The sequence below is a fragment of the Papio anubis genome, chromosome 4 (assembly GCF_008728515.1).
Source record: "Papio anubis isolate 15944 chromosome 4, Panubis1.0, whole genome shotgun sequence".
Taxonomy (NCBI): domain Eukaryota; kingdom Metazoa; phylum Chordata; class Mammalia; order Primates; family Cercopithecidae; genus Papio; species Papio anubis.
The window spans coordinates 96989100-97004498 of record NC_044979.1 but is presented as its reverse complement, the minus strand read 5'-3'; the positions used below and the strand labels follow the sequence as shown (position 1 = coordinate 97004498).

The following is a 15399-nucleotide window of genomic DNA, read 5'->3' as shown; positions in this document are numbered from 1 at the left end:
TCTGTGTTCAGAACAAGAAGGAAGACAGGTGGAGACATTCTACTTGTGGAGTCTTATCTTTTTATTAGGAAGAGAGCCTTCCCTAGTGGACTTTCCCTTTGTCTCCTTGGCCAGGATTCAGTCATGTGCCCACTCATTGGCGAATCCCTCAGGAAAGAAAAGGAAATTACTATGACTGATTTATACCAATTTCAGTTCATTCCTTGTTGTTGAGGTAGGGGTCTACCCTTCCTGAAATCAAGGGATCTCTGCCAAAAACCTGAATACAAATTGGAGTTTTATTACCAGGGAAGAAGAGAGAAACATTTCCTGTTTAGACTAGGCACAGTGTGGCTTATGTGCCAATGGATCAAAAAGTGGCTGCACACCCAGATTCAGGGTGGGGAGACTCCTGAAAACTTAGTACAAGAAGATTCACAGAACTCTGCACATTAAACTAGAAGGTTGTGCCTGGCTAATCTTGCACTCCAGTGTCTCCATTGCAGAGTCTTATGTGGTTCTTTCTCACTGCAAACTAAAGATGAAGGATTCTTTTGGGAGGCTGAGGTGGGCAGATCACTTGAGGCCAGGAGTTCGAGAGCAGCCTGGCCAACATGGTGAAACTCCGTCACTACTAAAAATACAAAAATTAGCAGGGCATGGTGGCAGGTGCCTGTAATCCCAGCTGAGGCAGAAGAATCGTTCTAATCCCGTAGTCCTAGCTGAGGCAGAAGAATCACTTGAACCCGGGAGGTAGAGGTTGCAGTGAGCTGAGATCATGCCACTGCACTCCAGCCTGGGTGACAGAGGCAAGACTCCATCTCAAAAAACAAAATAATTAAAAAAAAGGATTATTCAGCCAGTGCATAGCCCACTGCCGTGGGTGGTCTCCTATGCTTTTTCTTTTTCTTAAAATTTGTATTATTTTAATTATTTTTATGTACAGAAAACCCAACAGCGTGCATTTAACCCAGTTTGGTGCAAGTTCTTTAGCCTTTGCCTTTTCAAGCTTGGCAATGTGAGCCACAGATTTGGGACCCAGGACATTGCCTCCCCAGTGATGGCAGATCTCATCGTATCTGTTGTTGTAATTGGTCCTGATAGCTTCCACCAGCTTAGCCAAAGCTCCTTTGTCTTCCGAGTTCACCTGTGTGAAGGCCACAGTGGTCCAGGTCTTCCTGTGGACTATATGTCCCAGTCTTGCCTGCCTCTTGATAATGCAGGGGAAGAGACCCCCATTTTATGACACAAGGCAGGCAAGAAGACAACCAGCTTGATGGGATCCACATCATGTGAAGTCACCTCCAGTTGAGCCTTCTTGTTCTCCACCAAGGTGGCGACGGTGTTAACTCCTGCTTGAAGGACAAGTGGTCTCCTAGTGGGGATGTCTTCTTTGCTGGAAGCTTTCTTCTCAGCCCGGACCAACAGCCTCTGCTTCTTCGCTTGCTTTGTCTTTCTCTTTTACGGTCTGTAGTTGTGGGCCAGCTTAAGCGACTGAGTAGCTGTTTGGCGGTGCAGGGCCTGGGTGAACTGGTTAATTGCAGGAGGCACTTTCAGCCGCTTATAGAGGATGACTCTCTGCTGCTGCAACCTGATATAGTGGGACCATTTCATGAAGCAAGTGAGGTCTCTTTTGGGCTGGATGTCCTGTCCAATGCCAAAATTCTTAGGCCTTTTCTCAAACAGGAGACTCACCACTTTCTTAACCTCCTGCTGCTTCACGACAGCAGGGGCCGGAGCCACCTTCTTCCCCTTGGCCTTCTTTCTTTTCGATATCTTGGGCACTCCTGCCCTTTTTCATTTTCTCTCAGCTGCCAGAACCTCTTAAGGACCTAAGAAAAAAATAGGTAACATCTTTTGGGCTCTTACTGTGTACTGGGCACTGTGCTGAGCACTTGGATACTATTAGTTTTATCCTTATTTTATACTGGAGAAACTGTAAGTTAACTTTCTTAGCCTGGGGCCACAATCACTCAGGAACTGTGGACTTCTCTGTTTCCCTGGTTAGGAGCTACCAGTCTACTATTTGGTTCTTCCATTTCCAATAAGCACAGTTTCTGCATCCCTATCACTTTATAGTGTTTCTCAGAGTATTTTGGAAAGGCTACCATGTAAGTATAAGCTGACCAGATATACTATTAAGTGGCAAGGCCAATTCTTGACTTTCAGAGTCTGTGTTCTGAAAAACTGTGTTTAGCTATCTAATGTCTCCAAAGAGAAGGCCAATAAAATGGAGATTGAGAGGGCTAATCTAAATATCCAGCACATGGTGTTAAACCTTACAGACTGCAATAGACAGCAAATGTATATTTAACAAGGGCTTTCTGAAGATATAATACCTGAAATTTAATGCTAATAGGAGAGTTTTCATATTTTGAGGAATTTTTGTGGGGCAGCTCTCTGGAGGACAAGCACACAGCTTGTCCAATAAAAGCCTTTCTGGCGACTTCCTTCAATATAAGCCACATTAGCTCTCAAAGAAATGATAATATAGGTGATTATTCATTTTTCAAACATCTCCTTGAACTTATCAGAACTGTGCCTTTACAGAGCAATAGGAATGGGAATCTCATGTTAGATGGAAACCCTGTTTCTTACAGGTGATGTAAAATGAAACACACCTATTTGAACATCATTTTTTTAAAAACCTTATTTTGTTTCTTGGATGTTTCTGTTGAAGCTGAAAAGCATTTTCTGAGCAGTAAGTGACCTTGACAAAAACTGGCTTTGTTCTACAGATATTTTAAAGTTATAATGGTCAGATGGACACACCTGGTTAATACTGTTTTCACACCCAATTCTCTGCTGTTTATTTTAACATGCGTAACTTGCTTGCATTAACTTGTGCTGACTCTGACAGTGGAGCATTCTGCAGTGATTTTTTTATGGCAGCCTTCATACAAAAGTACTTTATGGTATGGTTTGAGCCAAGTTAGTATACTAAAAACTAAAAGGACTGTTATTTTTTCAAGATTGAACTGGAAGAAGACTCCAGGGCACTGCCCTTCCAATGCCAAGCAGTAAACCCATCTACACTCTGTCATCATTATATGTAAACATCATTTAATGAGTGCTTTCATGGAAAATCATGTAAAGAATATGGAAGAATTCTTTTTTCCTCTTATGTTTTCACAGAATGTAAGTGCCTAGGAGGTTTTGCCAGCTCAAATATGGTCTTGTTTTTGCCAGTTTATTGATTTAGGAATGAAAGAATAACCTGGTTTGAGGTGTGGATTTCTAAGCATTTGATCTTTTGTTGAAATACCATTCTTATTTCATGATGTCCAAGTACTTTGACAGCTTCTTGTTAATGAGGGTACTGGAATGAGGTGGGGTGGGGATCAGGACTAAGCACCATATCAGAGCGTATATTTGCCCTTTCTATGCAATCTCAAAGTAGACCCTTGTTCTCAGATTAATTTTCTTTATAGAGGAGGAAGTGCATTTGAATTTCCCACAATATAGTTAAAGAACTTCTGTTTCATATGCAAAGTATAGCATAGAACTTAAAATAAAAATTTCCATTTGTATGCTTATGCATCGAAGTATGCAAAGACTGCTTCAACAGCTAACAGAACTAACAATAAATGCCTTTTTCGAAGGGTTACCCATTGGAGCTAGGCTATTAAAAGAATTGTGTTTTACTGCCAAGTATCTGAGCTTGCCTAAACATGCTACACTAGCTGTGAATAATTTTAGTAATAATGATGTATAGCAGAAAATCGTAATATATATAAGGAGCTTTAAGAAACCTTTTCCTCGAAATGCTCTCTAATGTAATACATTGGCCTACAGCATAGCCAATGTTATCAGAAAGGTAACAAAAGAAGAGAGGCAATGTATGTTCTTTCACAGGAAGCTAGCCACTCAAAGAGTAAAATAGGCTCATGTTTTAATGTTGGTGATTGCTGTTTAGGATGTTTACTTCTGGAGAGAATCTTCAGATTGTCTCTGGTACAAGAACAGAGATCCATAAACTGGTAGCATTTAAATCACAGGTTAAAACGCCTTCATTCTCTGAAAATGTTCTAAAATTGGATTGCAGTAATAGTTGTACAATTCCTGTCCCATTATGTACAGAAAGAACATTTAAATCAGCCATTCAAAAAAAAATGAAATGAAAAATTGCAATCTTGAAAATTCTCTCAGTATCATGAGACATACTATGAACCAATATCTGCCTCTTTTTCATGTCCAACAATTTCTTTGTGGGAATCTAAATGAGAGAAAAGAGCATGTTGGTACCAGACACCTTGAAAGATAATTATTGGGCTATTTTGAATACTCTTACTTAGCTCTGTTTATAACATTTGAGGCATTATCCAATAAAAATAAATACCCCACACTTAGCAAAATACAGATTGGATATATTGGAAAGATTATCCCTTATTTAGTGCTAGGAGATGTGTGGATGGTATATTCCTCCTCTCTTCTTAAAGTCATTTCCCTCTGCTTTGTTCAGTCCAACCTCTGCCCAAGTCCCATTCCCCTAACCCCTGCTGGTGTCCATGCTTTCCCTCTCTTTTTGGCCCTCTCTCTTCAGGCCAGTTTTCTCTCTAACCCTCAAGATGCCAAATATTCTTTGCTGCCTTCTCCTAGCTTGAACTCTTTGCTGGGGAGTTCTCCTCCCCATGGTAAAAATAAGGACATTTCACTCTTCAGGGCCACAGTATTTCTATTTTATGGGAGGCTAACTATAAGTTTGGTGTGATATAGTTTTTGAACCTGCTCCCAACGTTGATCTTTACCATGAATAACTTCTTTTGAACATGTGTGACAACTTGATTCTCAAAACAACAGCCCTGAGAAGTGGTTGTGATTGTTATTCTCATCTTAGCCCTGGGGAAACTGAGATCTAGATATATCATATAACTTTCCCAAGGCCACACAAACTAAGACATAACCAAGATCCAAGCCAAAAGATTTGATACAGAACCCATTCTCCAAACTATTACTCTATGCTACCTCTTTATAATAACATTTGTGGACTCCCTACTATGGGCTGTCATTGTACTAAGTAACTTAATACGATCTCTCATTTAGTTGTTAAAACTGCCCTATAATATTGTCAATATTTTTGGTCAGTTTTTTTTTTCCTGTAAAATGAGGCTAAAATACTAGTAACCCCATGTAGCCTCAGGACTTCATCATGTCTGTATTATAACACGTTATATTTAATAACATTGTATTCCTCAACTAGAAAGTAAGCTCACTGAGAATCTGTCTTACTCACCTTTGCATTCCAAGTACAAAGTATGCTGTCTGGCACCTAGTAGGCATTCATAAAATATTTGAGGAATGAATACATGCTTCCTTCATATGGTAAATGAGACAGTGTATGATAGTGCCATCCAAATTTCATTGTTATGTAAATGTGATATATGATTAATAATAATCACCCATCTAACTATGCTTAATAGGAAGTAAGATCTCTCCTTTACTGGGTGAGATGTGCATTTTTACAGTGGTTTCTTGAATTGCTGCCCTTGCCTGTGCTTCCCAACCAAAGGTAGACTGTTTTCTGAATATTTCCAGGGAAAGAGAAAACCACCATCTTTTGAAGTTCTATACCCTATTTAAAAATCTAACCCTAAGGCCGGGCGCGGTGGCTCAAGCCTGTAATCCCAGCACTTTGGGAGGCCGAGACGGGCGGATCACGAGGTCAGGAGATCGAGACCATCCTGGCTAACACGGTGAAACCCCGTCTCTACTAAAAATACAAAAAAAATAGCCGGGCGAGGTGGCGGGCGCCTGTAGTCCCAGCTACTCGGGAGGCTGAGGCAGGAGAATGGCATAAACCTGGGAGACAGAGCTTGCAGTGAGCTGAGATCCGGCCACTGTACTCCAGCCTGGGTGACAGAGCGAGACTCCGTCTAAAAAAAAAAAAAAAAAAAAAAAAAAAAAAAAAAATCTAACCCTAATCTGAAAATTAGATTATCTCTAATTTTATTTTTAAAAATTTTAAGCCTCCCAATTACAAATGCCAGTAATGTGTTGTCTTTATCTACAGAATAAGCATGATGAATAAGGTGCAAATGTATTGTAGGGAGCTGGAAGAGCCTCAGACACCAGGCAAGTAAATCAAAACAAAGTATTGTTAATGATTACCCTGGATACTTTAAGAAGAATGTAGAAGATCAATAGATCTACAGAACATTAATCCTTCTAGAAAATGTGAGCATCCTAGATTTTATTTGTTTAAGATTGATACAATTGAGTTATATTTTTGTGAGTCTAATGGAGGAGAATCACGTCATATCTCAGGAAAGCAATCCTCTCAGCTGTGCTGGCCAAGTTTCCTCTAATTCTTTCAACCAATGAAGTAGTTGATATATTCTTGTAAACTTTCTGGGGGCAATTTGTCCATTATTGGGCCTGAACTTGAACAGTTGGAGAAAGAAAGAAAAAATAAACAACTCCTCTTATATCAAAATAGTATAACTGAGTCTTGTTTTAATAAAATCCTAGAGCACATCCTAGAGTCACCTAGCCAGTAACAGGTACTCAATAAATGCTCTTCTGGTAAATTGATGAAAATCTAAATATGTGAAAAAGATCAATAAAAATGTGATCATTTACACTCCCAAAAGACTTATCTGCTCATTTGGCTTAGAATGCTGACTTTAAATGTGGATCTTTTCACTAGTACTAAGGAATAAGAATGTGAGCTTTTTCTTTTGAAGTTACTTAGTCCTTTTCCCCATCTACAAGGTTATACCTATCACCTCAGCAGCTTATGACTTTACCTATCGTGTACATGAAGAGAGGGCTTCTAGTTCCTGAATTTTCGTAAGTACCAAAACCTAATTTAAAAAAATAAAAATCTGCTGGACCACCATGACATATAGATTTAAAATGTGCTTTAATGTATTATGACTTAGCAAACGTAGCTTTCCCTCCAACATCTGTATTTTGATTTGTAGTCTAATAAACCTTCCTGCTGCAGATGGCATGTGCATAGTTGTTCTGAGGTGTAATACATCAACGTAGCATTTCTAAACAGAGAGCAATAATGTATTCAATTAGGGGAGGAAATAAAACATCGAGCCTTTTCTTATAATAAATCTTTTACTAAGCTTCCCACATCACATGTTTGCTGAGGAAATAATACATGTCATTCAGATTAAGGGTTATTGTAGACTGCTGAGGGAAACATGAAATTCTGGAGGTTTCAGCAGTCCTGTGAAACCCTGAAACATGGAAAGTGTACAAATTAGAAAAGGATGTAATATGTGACTAATGATACCTCTTGGGATACCTTTGGAAATCATATTTACTGTTATGATCACTAGATTCATTTAAGCTACAGGAGTTGAAAAGCAATACCCTAGTAAGTGAAAAACACCTCTGAGTTCATTAGATGTGGTTGTAATTTAAGCTCTAAAGGCTTTTTTCCTTGCTGTCATTCTTTATATTTCTGGAAATGTGGTACTTGAACTCCTAATAAAAGTAGTCTACATCATGATCATATAATCTGCAGTTCCTGGAAAGCACATTTACACCTCCACATCTGTAGCTAAAGCTGAGACTGAACAGAAACTTAATTCACCCCAGATGTCACCCACTAGAAAGTTCTGGAGTAGGGCTGCCGTTCTTAGAATTTTCTATCCACTGATTATGTCTCAAGCAATGGTTTAAATATTCAACCCAGAGTCTCCAAGCTCAAATGTTGTAAACTGTTTACTGTTTCCATATACTATGCCAAGTGCAAAATTAAATGAATCCCACAAAGTTAATCCCCAATCCCGTTCCTTCATTTGTGGAAGGAAATAATGGCTATTTTGACATTATTTAGACAGATAATTCCAAGTCCTTTTGTCATAAGCATCTGAAAAAGAAATTTTGTTCTTCTGGCTTGGTAAGATATCAGTTCATACTGCTTTTAAAAAGATTACATGACAATTTCTTTGGGAAAAAAAAAAGTATATGTATATGATTTGGGCTGCTGATCACCAGAATAGCATGTGATGGATCAACATAATTAGACAGTCAATTTCTGTCTAATGATATTCTTAATCAGAAATTAGATTCTTCCTTCTTTAGCTTTGAATTCTTCTATTCCTAGTTGGTACGCAATCAGTGTTCCCATCCCCAGGTGATATGCCTGATTGGAGGGGCTTTAACGGACAAAATAAGATCAGCGCATAAACCATAGGCTTCTCAAAAGTGAGCAGAAATCAAGTAGGGTACACCTTCATTGCCACTCTAACCTATTTACAGTTTTTAGTTTTGCCTCTTAAATTCATGTATTTCTTGGTGTCTTGCTTAGAGTCACCTTTTTGACACATGAGTCCTGCCAGATGTGTGGGTTAGTGAGTCTATACAATTTCTCAGGCCTTGCTGATGCTGCAGCATCTTAGTTGTAGTTCCAGGAAGGCTGCTGCAAGTACATTGCACCTTATGAATACTGGAGCTTTCTCTAGAGGGAAACCATTTGTTGCTATGTCAGGTCAGATACAGAAGCCAGATTATCTAGGCTTAGTTGGTATAACTACTGATAAAAATTACCACTTATTAAGAATATCCTCAGGATTTATTAAGGGAACAATGTAAAAGTGGCCATGTGAAAATAGTTTTCCATTTTTGCAAAATTCCTGTTAAAGACATTGTTCATTGTGTATTTAATAATAAATCTGAGGCCAGGCGCAGTGGCTCATGCCTGTAATCCCAGCACTTTGGGAGGCCGAGGCAGGTGGATCACGAGGTCAGGAGTTCAAGACCAGCCTGGCCAAGATGGTGAAACCTCATCTCTACTAAAAATACAAAAATTAGCTGGGTGTGGTGGCAGGAGCCTGTAATCCCAGCTACTCAGGAGGCTGAGGCAGGAGAATGGCGTGAACCCAGGAGGTGGAGCTTGCAGTGAGCAGAGATCATGCCACTGCACTCCAGCCTGGGCGACAGAGCAAGACTCCATCTCAAAAAAAATTAAAAAGAATAAAATAAAATAAATCCAAGATTCATCCACCTGACAAATTCCTCTCAAAATACATCTCCTAAAAACCTGATGTGTATTTCTCTGTTAAACATTGAGATCTATGAAACCCATTGAATTCTCCCTTCTGGATTGACTAAAAGTTAGAGCTAAACTTCATGCTTAATGGTACTAATAATTTTATTCCAGTTTCCTGAAATACATTTTCTTTCTCCTTCCTCTGTGGTGGTCTGTGGAATGGTATTGGTGGTCTCTGAATGCCTGAGTTTGTATACAAAAGTGTGTATTATGTTTTTTGTTTGTGTGTATATACTTACTTGCATTTTCTGGGGAAAGAGCACAAAGTTTTCATCAGATTCTCAAAGGGATGCATTACCTCCCCAAATTTAAGGACTTTAATATTATCTGATGTTTTATATCTCTGATCTCACCTTTAACTGTTCTGTCTTTATAACAATTATGTTTGCATTATAAACAACCTAAATCCTTTTTCTTTTTTTTTTTTTTTGAGACGGAGTCTTGCTCTGTCGCCCAGGCTGGAGTGCAGTGGCGCAATCTCGGCTCATTGCAAGCTCAGTCTCCCGGGTTCACACCATTCTCCTGCCTCAGCCTCCCTAGTAGCTGTGACTACAGGCGCCCGCCACCACGCCTGGCTAATTTTTTGTATTTTTAGTAGAGATGGGGTTTTGCCGTGTTAGCCAGGATGGTCTCGATCTCCTGACCTTGTGATCCAACTGTCTTGGCTTCCCAAAGTGCTGGGATTACAGGCATGAGCCTCCATGCCCAGCCCCTAAATCCTTTTTCATGGAGAGAGAGGGAAGGAAAAGCTAGGTGGCAGTAAAAATTATACAAATACAAACACAACAGCATATTTTATTGTCAAGTACTCAGTATGTTAGTAGGTATGATTCTGGGGGGCTTTCTCCCCACTAGAAATAGTGGACTACATCTGTATGGCATACATCTATATGAAAATATAATCTGATGTCTTTTAATTTTTTTTCCTGTCTTAAGAAAAAAATCTAGACAGGTCTATCTAAAAGGTCTCTTATATGAAGCATCTCCTAAACACTATAGGGAGATTATATACATAGAAAATTCCTTTACCATGTGACATTGATATATACATATTGACTTGGGAAGGAAAAACGCCACTGTGTTGTACTTTTTTTATCTTTTTTTTTTTTGAGACCGAGTCTCACTCTGTTGCCCAGGCTGGACTGCAGTAGCGCCATCTCCGCTTACTGCAACCTCTGCCTCCCGAATTCAAGCGATTCTCCCACTTCAGTCTCTCAAGTAGCTGGGATCACAGGTGCCCCACCACCACGCCTGGCAAATTTTTGTATTTTTAGTAGAGTCAGGGTTTCAGCATGTTGACCAGGTTGATCTCGAACTCTTGACTTTAGGCGATCTGCCTGCCTCAGCCTCCCAAAGTGCTGGCATTACAGGCGTGAGCCACCGTGCCCAGCCTGTGTTGTACATATTAATGTGAGATTTTAAAGACAACCCCACAGGACTTGCCTTGCTAATTTGGAAACTAGATAAGTCCAATAAAGTGAAAACTTGTTCAGAGAAAAAGCCTTGATGAGAAAAGATCTCAGGAAATCAAATAGTAACACCATACCATTGGAGGAGCAGATATATTGCCCCCTAGCATAAAATATCTTCTATCTTGATTTTTCAAAATAATTTTTTATGAACATATTGTGAATTGCACAGGACACCAACCGTGCTGCTTTGGGAGCAAAAAGACAGAGCTGACAGATGTAGTTATTTGCCAGGAACAACCATGTGAATTTATAAATATTTTACAAGTGCAGCTTTCAGAAAAGTGACTTTTACTGCCATATTAATGCAACTTGCAAATTTATAGTCTGGGCATTTGTGGGTTATGAATGTCCAGTATTCGAAGCTAGTGCCAGGAACATAGTTTATGTTTTGAAATTCTTTTTTTCTCTGATCACGGACTTCTTGGCTGTTAAGATCTGCATAATAATTCAGCTGCACATGAGGTGCAAGGCTACATAATACATCAGTTTCCACTCCCAATGGCTAGACTCATAAATACACTCATTACAACACACTTCATGTGACAGAATGACATACAAAGCATAAAAATATCTCTATAGAGTAGAGAATTAGTGGTAGTAAAAGCAACAGTAGCATGATTCCATGCCTCTGGCCAGACCCATAATATGTGACCTAATATTATAATTATGTCATTAAAGAAAATTAGAATCATATGTTTTTAGAAATAATATCTTAGTATATATTAGATCAACACACTCATGAATGTTGTCATATGTATTGAAGGCTACACTACTGAAAATACTTTAATCTTTCAGCAGGGAGATTATGGAGGAAGAAGCACCACTGCAACTCTTTCCTTGTAAGTTTCTAAGTTGCTTTTCCACCCCAGACAGCCTGGGAAGTAAAGAGTCTTTCTAGCATTCCAGGCTCTGGAGAAAGAGGAGCAGATTTATCTGGGCCTGAGCAAAAAACAGCCTGGGGTGAAATCTTTTTTTTGAGACGGAGCCCCGCCTCTGCTACTCCAGGGCTGGAGGCAGGCCGGACCTCAGCCACTGCAGCTCCGCCTCCCAGGTTTACGCCATTCTCCTGCCTCCCAGCCTCCTCCCGAGGCTGCAGGCTCAGCCCACTCCTCAGCCTGGCTAGTTTTTTATTTTTTAGTAGAGACGGGGTTTCACGGGGTTAGCCAGGATGGTCTCGATCTCCTGACCTTGTGATCCGCCCGTCTCGGCCTCCCAAAGTGCTGGGATTACAGGCTTGAGCCACCGCGCCCGGCCATGCGTGAAATCTTAAAAGTGATCAGACTTTGGTCACGTGTCAGAAGGTTCTCCTTTTTCAAGATGTTATTACGACCTAGGCAGAATTGTTGCCGTTGAAGAAAGTCAGCACTGTTGCCCAACCTTTCTGCCTTCTGTTAAGTAGCTTTGTTACCTTGTACACATCACTTTTCAGGTTCATAGTTCCTCTTCACTGAAATGTTGAAGTTGTGCCATATGATTGCAGAATTCTTTCCAGCTGTAATTCTTTTTCTAATGCATGTGTGCCAACATACGTAGATATTGATTAACAATATATTATAATCTGCAACATTAGTTGTTTTATCAGTGTGTACACTTTCATTCTCTAAAACCTGCCAGTGACAAAATGCTTCACTGTTTTACTCCCCAATGTCCACCATTTCTTGCTCTGCATTAAGATTGCATATTATTCCTAAAAGAAGTCATTGGGACCGGATGCAGTGGCTCATGCCTGTAATCCCACTATTTTGGGAGGCCAAGGCAGGAGGATTCCTTGAGCCCAGGAGTTTGAGGCCAGCCTAGGCAACATGGCAAAATCCCATCTCTTCAAAAGATACAAAAATTAGCCAGGCATGGTAATGCATGCCTTTTATCCCAGCTGAGGTGGGAGGATTGCTTGAGCCCAGAAGGTCAAGGCTGCAGTGAGCTGTGATGGAGCCACTGCACTCCAGCCTGGGTGACAGAACAAGACCCTGTCCAAAAAAAAAGAGGTTATTGGGAATGTAACCTTAAATAATGGGGAATCTTGTGTTCTTACAAAAAATTTGTGATTAGTTCAGTGAGTAAAGCTTTTCCAAATTGCCAAAGCTAAATAAATAAATAATCCCTGTTTATTCCAAGGCTTAATCCTACTGAGGCCCCCAACCTGATTCCTGATTAATCATGCAGCAGACAGCAAACATCTTCTTCTTCGTTTTTTTTTTTTTTTTTTTTTGAGACGGAGTCTTGCTGTGTCACCCAGGCTGGAGTGCAGTGGCACGATCTCAGCTCACTGCAAGCTTCGCCTCCTGGGTTCAAGTAATTCTTCTGCCTCAACCTCCTGAGTAGCTGGGAATACAGACATGCTCCACCATGCTCCACCATGCTTGGATAATTTTTGTATTTTTAGTAGAGATGGGATTTCACCATGTTGGCCAGGCTGGTCTCAAACTCCTGATCTCATGATCCACCTGCCTCTGCCTCCCAAAGTGTTGGGATTACAGGTGTGAACCACCACGCCTGGCCAGCAAACTGCTTCTTATTAGCTGACCTTATACATTTCAATGAAACAGACTGTGAAAAATGACACATACACACAGATCCCGGGCGGTAATTACATTAGAAAATACTTTGTTAATTGTTTTACAGACAGCATTAGCCTTAAGAATAAAATTCCGTGAACAGCAAATCCTTTTTCTTTCATTTGCTTCTAATCTAAGGGATAAACATAGTCAAATGCTGTTATCGTTACCCAGGAAAACTTCAGCTTTAAAACTGATTGAATCCATTTTCTTTATCTTATTATCTTAGACCTTAGCAATTTTATAGAACACAGGTAGAATGATAGCTAGCAGTCCATGATCCAGACAGTATCATATATCCCTTGTTTGTTTTCTTTCTTTTCTCTTTATCTTTATCCTGAAATTTCCTTTCTGTTCTACTCTGAAAGTAAAAATCTGAAAGGAAAATAATTAGCTACTCATGCTCTTCTAACACAGCCACATGTTCACATGATAAATGAAACATTACCACACAAAACTGCTAAAATGACATCCTTATTGTAGGTCCAATTTACTTAATTTTATGTCTTCCAACTGTTAAGGGTCACTCATTCTGTAAAATTAATGGCTGAAATAAATTTAGAATTTAAAAAGCATAAGGAAAATATTTCTTTACCCAATGTATGGCCAACCTGTGGAATTTATTAGACTGGGAGGTCATAGATTCAGTCAAGAGATGAATTAGAAAAGCTAGATAATTGTATGACAAGTTATAATACTGTAGTTATGAATACTAAGAAAAGGTACTAATAGAATCTCTTGCTTCAGAGTACAAGCTGATCTCAGCTCACTAGGAGCTTTGAAGGACTTCTCTTATTTCCTTATGATGCTCCTCCGAGCAAGTGGCTGGATTCACATTGAGGTTTTACCTCTTTTTGAAAGTAACTACTATTGTGAACAGGATACCACATTTAGGTCAAACTGGGGTTTTGTTGTTGTTTGTGCAACAGCATCTTGCTCTGTCACCCAGGCTGGAATACAGTGGGGCGATCATGACTCATTGCAGCCTTGACCTCCTAGGCTGAAGTGATCTTCCTGCTTCAGCCTCCTAAAGTGCTGGGATTACAGGCATGAACCACTGTGACTGGCCTGTGTTTTTTGTTTTTTGGCAAAGAAAACCACAAATGTCTGCTAATACAATACAAAAAGAACAATGAAATGACACGTGAGTTTAAACTTTTTAAACAGTTTATTCATTAATTCAATTAATATTTATTGAGGGCCTATCATGAACCTATCACTGTCCTAGGTGTTTGGAATACAACAAGGAACAAAACAGAGAAAAATCCTTGCTTTCATGAGACTCCCCGCATTGTTTTATTCCGAGGTATCGGTATTGAAGTCTATGATCTTGTGATAATGCAGTTAGTTTAGAAGTGGATAAGGTGCAGCGTTTCAGGTGCAGCTCCTCTTGAAGCTATCTGCCCCCATACCCTCCTTAAAATGGAGCGACAAATACTCTCATTTAAAAAAGGGAAGAAATGAGAGATATGTAGCAGTTAGTAGTCCATAAAAATTCTGAAGTCTAACCTGTCAGATGTTGCTGGGGTCCCTCTATTCAAGAAGCAGAGAATGTTTTTTGATTAGGCCCCAGTTCTTCCTAGGCTCAACTCCATAACTTACTGTCCTTTGATGTTCTTCTCAGAGGAAGGAGGTTTATTGTACTATGGGCTCTTTCCTCTACCCTCTGAGACACTCTTATTTTTCAATAAAAAATAGCTTATGTTTGCAGTTGTGTGGCTTTCTTAGCCTGCTTCCTGCATGTGAAAATTTGGAGGCCCAGAGAACTCTTCTCATTTTGATCTCTTTTTTTTTTTTTTTTTTCAGTCCAAGCTTGCAGGGATTTTTATCAGTATAACTCTTTTAAAAATTTTTTGGAACTTTGTGGACCTCCTGTGAATATGATTCAGGCCTACTCCATGCCCTAAAGACCACATCACTAATTCTTTTTGAGAAAGTCACTCTCATCTTTGGGCTATATACCAGGCTGCTGTGATACATCCTTAAGATTCTAGGCACCACCGACTGGGCATCGTGGCCCACATCTGTAATCCCAGCACTTTGGGAGGCTGAAGTGGGCGGATCAGGAGGTTAAGAGATTGAGACCATTCTGGCCAACACGATGAAACCCCATCTCTACTAAAAATACAAAAATTAGCTGGGCGTGGTGGCCTCCCAAGTAGTCCCAGCTGCTTGGGAAGCTGAGGCAGGAGAATCGCTTGAACCCGGGAGGCAGAGGTTGCAATGAGCCGAGATCGCACCACTCACCACTGCACTCCAGCCTGGCGACAGAGCAAGACTCCATCTCAAAAAAAGAAAAAAAAAGGTTCTAGGCACCACCTTACACCATTCAGTTGTTTAACAAGGGGTCTTTCAGCCACACCCTTGATCTGGATCTTTGCTG

General features: G+C 40.0%; 1 pseudogene; it reads right to left on the bottom strand.

Moving 5' to 3' along the window:
* Positions 1-745: 745 nt before the first annotated feature.
* LOC110742833 overlaps positions 746-15399 on the bottom strand; it is a 29589-nt pseudogene continuing 14935 nt past the window's right edge.